Raw genomic sequence first — 8,607 nt, 5'->3', positions numbered from 1 at the left:
GTGATAAGGGCTGGGGCTGGGGCTCAGCAGTAGAGCATTCGCCTAGCACGTAGGAGGGCCTGGGTTCGATCCTCAGCACCACATAAAAATAAATAAAATAAAGGTGTTGTGTCCAGCTACAACTAAAAATAAATATTAAAAAAATCTATTAACCCAGAAGAGTTCACAGGTTTCCTTTCATTTCAAGGAAAGTTTTGTAATTTAATTACAGCCTCTTCACAACATCCACTGTCATCCCCAGAGTTCATGTCTTGTGACTTCAATGGGTTTTTCTGATGTTTCTTTCTGCTTTCATTTTTTCTACGGCGAATCACAATTGACTAAACCCACTGCCCCACAGTGAGCTTTTGAATTCCAGGAAACTTGATAAAACTTCAAAGCACATTTAAGATTTCATATCTCTCAATAATTTTGACAGTGGATGGTGGGCAAAGTTTGGCTGAATGCTTTCAGAGAAACTTGCGCCCTGTCCATCCCAGGAGGAGGTGAACAGGGAAAGCAGCCATGTAGCCCGAACTTTTGCAGATTTACCCATGTGGTATTTCTTCACTGTCTCTCAGATTCAGATGCTCTGAGTCTTCATCTAAGAAAGGAGGTTTTCAATATGTATTTATCAAAGTACACAAATACTTGTCTGGTTGGCCAAGTAAGAAACTAATAACTACTTGTAGACAGAACTCGTTAGTTTTTATTGCTAGTTTTTAGGTATATAAAAGATTTTTTTTTCCATGGAGCTGGTAATTGAACCCGGGGCCTTGTGCATGCGAGGCAAGCACTCTACCAACTAGGCTATGTCCCCAGCCCAAGATTTTTTTATTTAAACATTCTGACTGAACCCTGGAGTCAAAGTATTGGCAAATGAGATAGATGTTAATATTTCTGAGTTTTAGGCAATTTAGTTAAAACTCATGTTTGAATTATATAAGAAACAAGTACTTTTTTTCAACTTATCTGTAGACTCAGGAATATCTTTTCTGGGAATTCATTTTTTTTTTCCTTTTAAAGCAAGAACTCTTTCTTCTAAAAACATTCCTCTACCTTCTAAATGAAATATATATCTGAATAGAGATTGGGTAGTGTAGCAAAATTTGTAGAAATCTAAATTTCAGGATTCTCCTTGAGATAAATTCAATTATTTTTACTTTCTGATTAATCATTTGATTTTTAGAGAGATTAAAAAAAAAAAGTAGCTTATTCCTCTCCAACATTTATCCACTTCCTTTTTTTGGCACAGGGATCTTGGACCCTGCACCACCCTCCTGGAACAACACACATAAAGTTGTTAGATATTTGAAAAAAATATTTTCAGAGGCTGAAAATCACCAGAGCTGGTAAGAGAAGGAACAAATGTGGAAAGGTACAACAGCTCCCTGGGGAGTCCTGATCACCCAGAACTGGGGACTGGGGATCCCTGGCTACCAGGACACTGCCAGGCGAGGCTGCAGGCTGGATCAGAGGACCCTGTGGGAAGGGGTTCTCTCCCTAAATCATGATTGCAGTGAGAAAAGTTAAAGTGCCTCTTCATCTATGTTTTGATGTCGACCTGAGAAGAGAGGAGAAAGGAAGTCATTTGAGAATCTTAGACATGGCTGACCCTCTGGCTTAGGACCAGAACTCACACTAGTTAGATGTAGAAAAAGCTGAGGGTTTCAAGTAGTCCTGGTTGGTAAAGCAAATGTGAATTCTGTCCAGAGGGGACAAATCTTTAATTCGAGCCTCAAAACATTTCCACAAATAAAGTTGGAGAGAGCATGAGCTTACACTCCCAAATCACAAGCCACCAGGAATGAGAGAGTAAGTAAGAAGGGAAAAGTAATGAATCCCACCTGAGGAAACTCTGGGTGTGAGAATTATGCCAAAACAGAAAATGAACATTTAAACTTAAAAAATGGGACATATGGATTGTGACTAATGAATGAGATTAGAAAAAAAGAAATAGGTAGAAAGGAAAAAATAATAAAATGGAACCTCTACATTTTTTTTTGAAAGGACAGTAATAGACATTAAAAACTCTGGAAGGGTTACCAGAAGATTATACCAAGCTGAAGATAAGATAAATTAGAACATGTCTCTGAAAAGCTTTCCAGAATGCTGTGTGCTGCATAGAGAGATGAAAAATAATACAGAGAGGCTGAGATATAGGACAGACTGGAAAATCTTATCAGAATTACAGAACGAGATAAAGGATAGGGGCTAATACTTTTTTTTTTTAAATTGATGGAAGATATGAATCATCAAATTGCAAGAAGTGCAGTGACTTCCAAAAAAAGATAAAAAGGAATCCACACTTAGAAAATTAAAGTGAGCTAGTAGGAAAGTAAATTCAGATAGCCCTTATAACAACACTGTGGAGGTTCCATACGTTAAAAAGAAATTAAACTAAAACTACTATATGATCCATCAATCCCACTTCTGTGTGTGTTAAAAGGAATTGGAATCAGTATGTCAAAGATACATCTGTGCTTCTGTGTTTGTTACAGCACTATTCATAACAGTCAAAATACGGAATCAAACTAAGTGCCCATCAACAGACAGATAGATAATGTGGTACATATATAAAATGGAATACTATTCAGTAAAAAAAAAAAAAAAAAGGATCAAATTCTCTTATTCACAACAACATGGTCAAACCTGAAGGATGTTATATTAAGTGAAATAAGCCAGGTGGAGAAAGAAAAATACAGCATGATCCCACTCATGTGGAATCTTTAAAAGTTGGTCTCATCGAGGTTGAGACAGAACAGTGCTTGCCAGAGGGTGAGGGTGTGGGGAGGAGGGAGTTTCAGGTGGAGATTGGCCAATGTTATAGTTGGATAGGAGAAATAAGTTTGGGTGTTCTGTTACACAACAGATGGCTGTTTAACAGTAATGTGTATTTCAAAATTGCTAGATGAAAGGATTTTACAAATGTGTAAGGTGATAGATTTTCTAATTACTCTGGTAATTAGAATTACCTATTGTATACATGTATCAAAATATCACATTGTACCCCATAAATATTTGGCATCAATCAAAAACAAAATAAAATTTTATTTTATCATTTTAAATGAATGAATGAATTTATTGATTGATGCTGGGGATTGAACCCAGAGCCTCATATATGCTAGACAAGTCTTCCACCACTGAGATCTACCTGCAGCCCAAAACAATTCTGAAAAAGAAAGAAATTTGCTAATTGTTCGTCTTTGCTAGCAATAACTAGCTTTGAGGGGACTAGGCCAGGAAAGGCAGCAGTCTCCAAAAAAAATAATGAGAATTTAAAAAGCAAAACTTCCAAAACAAAAGACAAGGAGAATATTATCAGCAGCCAAAGAGAAAACACAGATTAATCTACAGAGAAAATGGCAAACCTTACGATTGACTTCTTAACACCAAAAATGTAAGCCAGAAGAAAATGAATTTAGAGCTTCAACATACTGATTCAAAACAATTGCATCCTGTTAACGAAAATAAATACCCGGTGGCACTGAATGATTTGGCGGACTTTATTCAAGTGATGGTGTGTATGTTTGGGGGGACTGTTGCAATAGGTATGAGCCACTGCGATGGGATTTTGCAACAGGGAAGAGATGGGGCTATCTGAATATAGCATGGGGACTTATAACCAAGGAACAGGGCGGAAGTCAGGAGATGGAAAATTACTAAAAGGAGACATCGGGGTTAGGGAGATTCTGGCTGAACCACCCTGGATTCTTACTGAAGGCCGTCCAGGGGATCAGACATTCCTTGGGATATGGAGGATGAGGAGCTCAAACAGATTTTGAAGATGATCTGATGTTCAGGATGGACGGGGGATTCTGGCTAGAATGGCTTAGCAGGATACTTGCTTAAATTGGACAACAGAGGAACAAAACCACGGGAGCCCAGAGGTTGAGGTGTACTTGAGGCAACGGGGGAGCTGAGTAAAGTTTGGTCCAAGGCAGAACCTTTGCCAATGCTCAGAAAAATTGTCTACCAAAATAAACACAGAATAAAGATATTATCTGAAAAAAAAAATAAGAGAGATAACTACCAATGGTTCCTTCCTAAAGACACTTGTCAGGATGGACTTGAGGAAGAATGAGGGCTCTGTCTCTCTCCAAGCAAAATGGAATAGCAAGAACAAAAGGGGCAGTTTAACAATGACAGTGTACAATAATGGGGTAGAGACATAGCTCAGTTGGTAGAGTGCTTGCTTCACATGCACAAGGCCCTGGGTTAATCCCCAGTACCACTCCAATAATAATAATAATGATAAAATAATAACATTGTGAGGATATCACTTATAGAACTAAAAATATATTTTGGGGGGTCTAAAATCAGGTAAGATAGAACTAAAGTATTAACATAGGCCAGATGAGGTGTTATTAATATTAAAACATCTTAAGGTCCTTGTGTCACTCGGGAGAATGGTGATATTGATAAATTTTATATATTAAGCTAAATATGCTTAAAAAATTTTAGAAGAATCATTAAACAATGCAAATAAATATGTAACTTCCAATTTAAATGAGTGAAAAAATTGGAATGTGGAAAAAGAAAATCTCAATCTAAAAAATACAAGAAGCTGGGCTAGTGACACATGCCCGTGATCCCTGCTACTCAGTAGGACAAGGCAGGAAAATTGAAAGTTTGAAGCCAGCTGGGAAATTTAGCAAGATTTGGTCTCAAAAAAAAAAAAAATTAAAAAGGAGAAAAAAGAAAGAATAAAAACTACGTATATACACACAAGAAAATGGGGGAACAGATCAGAAGTACAAAATCATTGTTAGAATGAGTCTTTGAATAAATCTAACCAAAAAAGTAACAAGACTTTGGGGATTAAAATACACAATTTTGGGCTGGGGGGTGTGGCTCAAGTAGCGCGCTCGCCTGGCATGCATGCGGCCCGGGTTTGATCCTCAGCACCACATACAAACAAAGATGTTGTGTCTGCCAAAAACTAAAAAATAAATATTAAAAAATTCTCTCTCTCTCTTTAAAAAAAATTAAAATCAAATAACAATTTTACTGGAAAACATTAAAGATGGGTTAAATAAATGAAGAGACATGATGCACAGGAACACTCATTTTCATAAAATTGTCCGTTTTCTTCAAACGGATCAATAGAGTGAATATGGAAAATGAAGCATGAGCAAACATCCTGGTGTGTATGCATAGGTGTCTCTCTTGATACATTGCTTCTAAAATATATAAGAAGTAGAGATGAGGGAGAAAATCCCAGGCACTGGGAAAAGAAGAGCAAGGTGAGACACTCACCAACAAGATCTCAACACATATTTATAACATGAGAGTAATTTAGAAAGAGTTGTAATTGCCTGGGAACAAGCAAGTAGATAGAATGGAATAGAGAATTCACAAAGAGACCTGGCAAATATGGATAGCTGCTCTGACGGAGATACCATTGCAAGTCATAGGGAGATGAGGGACTCCTCGAGGAGAATTTTAAAATTCTGTTTTCCTATTGAAAAATGAAATAAATCTTAAAGCACAAGGGAGAAAAATCAATTCCAGATTAAAAGGTGAGAGCTAAAACTTTGGAACTGTCCTGGTTGGAAGACTCCATCTACCTTCTGAGGGTTAATTGAATATATGTAATAAACTGACTGTAGGCAAGTTAAGAGGAGAAAAAGAGCCAGGCACAGTGGGGCGCAGCTACAATCCCAACCACTAGGGAGGCTGAGGCAGGAGGATCGCAGGTTCAAAGCCAGCCTTAGCAATTTAGCAAGGTTCTAAGCAATTTAGTGAGATCCTGTCTCAGATAAAAATAAGTAAATAAAAAAGGGTTAGGGATGTGACTCAGTAATTAAGCCACTGAGACCCACTCCCCGCCAAGAGAAGGAGAAAATTGTAATTTATTCATTATGTGAACATCACATGAAAGAAGAGTGAATATCCCCAAACCCAACAAAATCTGGAAAGGTGTTTCCCTTCTTCATAGAGGGGAGGGGAAGGAAACTGGGGGAGAATTAATGAATTTGGGGAAAGACGGACGAAAGATCTCGCAGAGGAATAGGGGATAGCCTGAGACAAGGTCGGCTGGCGTGGTGTCATGGAGTCAGACATCTCCTGTGATAGGGGGTGAGATTTCCCTGGTGGCTGAGATCCCTGGAGAGGGATTCATGACAGTCGAATTGCTTTTGGAGGACCCCTCTTCAGGAAGACAAGGGAAGTTCAGAGGACCCCATCCCTGCATTTACTGCTCCCCAAGTGCCCTCAATCTGAATTGACCAGCATGCCAAAGTAGCATATTTGGTCATGACACTTTTTCAACTCCCCTGACATTTTTAGAAGTAAAAGAGAAATTAAGTCCTTGTCTTGAGGAAGGATTTCTTTCCTTCCTTTCTTTTTTTCCTTTTATGGTGTTGGGGATAACCCAGGGCCTTGCTTATTTATGCTAGGCAGACACCCTAACCCCCAAGCCTTCTTTTTTTTTTTTTGGTACCAGGAATTGAGTTTATAAGGGTGCTCTCTCACTGAGCCGCATCCCCAGCCCTTGTTATTTTTAAATTTGAGACAGGGTCTCACTAAGTTGCTTAGAGCCTCAAACTTCTTCTTCTTCTTTCTTTTTTTTTTTTTTTCAAACTTCTTATTCTCTTCTGCAGCCTCCAAAGTTGCTGGGATGGCCAGTGTGGCCACCATGCACGACATCCAGGGAGGGTTTCTTAATCAAGAAAAATGAAATGATGGCATTTGCAGGTAAATGGATGGAACTAGAGAATATCATACTAAGTGAAATAAGCCAGTCCCCCAAAACCAAAAGTCGAATTTTTTCTCTGATAAGGGAATGCTGATCCATAGTGGGGGTTGGGGGATAGGGAAGAATAAAGGAACTTTGGTTTGTGTAGGGAGAAGTGAGGGGAAGGGTGGGGCTGTGGGGGTGGGAAGGATGGTAGAACCAGACAGACATCATTACCCTAAATACATGTATGATTCCGCTACTGGAGTAACTCTGCACCATGGACAGCCAGAGGAATGAGAAGCTGTGCTCCATTTCTGTACACGTGTCAAAATGCATTCTACTGTCATGTATAACTAATTAGAACAAGTAAAAAAATCTCAAAAGCACAAAAAAATTAATAAAATCCTGACAAATTTGATTATTTTTTAAATGAAGACTTTATCAAATGGCTACATAAAGATAAACCACCAATCAGGGAAAGATATCTCCAACATAATCTACAGAAGATTACGACACCAAATATATGTTGAACTCTAAATAATAAAAAGTCAAGCACTCAACAGATAAAGGAGCAAAACTTGCAAGTGTCATTGTATACAGAAACAATCAGCCAATAAATACACAAAAAGATGCTTAACCTCATTAGTAATTACAGATACAAATGAGTAATCACCTTTATACCCATCAGACGGGCCAAAAGAAAAATAAATTCTGTCAGCCTCACAATACCAAGTGCTATTATGGAGGGGTCTGAGAAGATCCCAGAGTGGGGGGGCCTCACCTAAGGACAATAGTGTCCTCAGAAAACATCTAAGAAAAAAGAATTATAGATGTGCTAGATATTAAGGCAGAGATTTAATTAGAAAAGCAGGGAATCTCAAGGGAGAGTGCTGACCATCTCTAGAGTGAGAGATGCCCAGGGGGCTCAGGGCACTTTTTTTTAAAGGAGACTAGGTGAGGGTTGGGCAGGAGAGAGCAGCAGTCCCGTGGTTTCAAGATGGTTCATGGTGATCTGGCAATTCTCAGGATCCTTTGGTTGACATCTCCAATATCTGATCAATAGGTAATGTTGGAAAAGTACCCTTATTATAGGTTTCATACGTCCTCTTGCTCAATCTTTTCTAAAAATGCATGTACAAGTGGGCTAACTAACAGTGTACAGGGAAATTTTCATAAGTAGGTGAGTTTCTGGAAACTTTGAGATTGTGAGTGAAGAACTGTGGATTCCTCAGAAATGTGGGAGAGACAGGCCTGGGAGAGAGAGCGGGCTTGGGGAGTGAGGTATGAGGAACTTCAGCACAAGGCTTTCAGACGAAAGGAATATTCTCCATGTCTTTTTAAAAATTAATTAATTTATTTGTTCTACTTAGATATATACGACAGCAGAATGCATTTCAATTCATTGTACACAATGGAGCACAACTTTTCATTTCTCTGGTTTTACACGATGTAGAGCCGTACCAGGTGTGCAGTCGTTCATGTACCTGGAGTAGAGATGTCCATCTCATTCCGCCATCTTTCCTGCCCCCATCGGTCTCCTTTCTACCTAGCTCTTCTTTTCTCTCCTACCTTTATGAAGTGGAACAATGAAGATGCGTCCACTGCTGGCGGGGCTGTGAAGTGCTGCAACCACGTAGGGAAGCCGTTTAGCATTGTATAGTTAAAGATGAGGGTATCCTACACTCTGGCAATTCTGCTTTTAGGATATATGCCAGAGAAACTCTTGCTTATGTGCACAAGGAAAAATGAGCAATAATGTTTATAACTCCTCCAATTATTGTTGTGGGAGAAAAGAGAACACCACAAATGTCCATCTCCAGAAAAAATGGATAAACAGTCATCTATGCATTCAGTGAAATACTATATTCAGCTTAGTAGTTAATGATAGCTACATTCATGGACATATAAATCTCACAAACATACTATTCTATATAAAAATAGGTTCC

The sequence above is a fragment of the Spermophilus citellus genome (genome assembly GCF_964194105.1).
Source record: "Spermophilus citellus genome assembly, chromosome: 1".
Classification (NCBI taxonomy): Eukaryota; Metazoa; Chordata; class Mammalia; order Rodentia; family Sciuridae; genus Spermophilus; species Spermophilus citellus.
The sequence above is the reverse complement of the archived record's forward strand: the minus strand, read 5'-3'. Positions refer to the sequence as shown.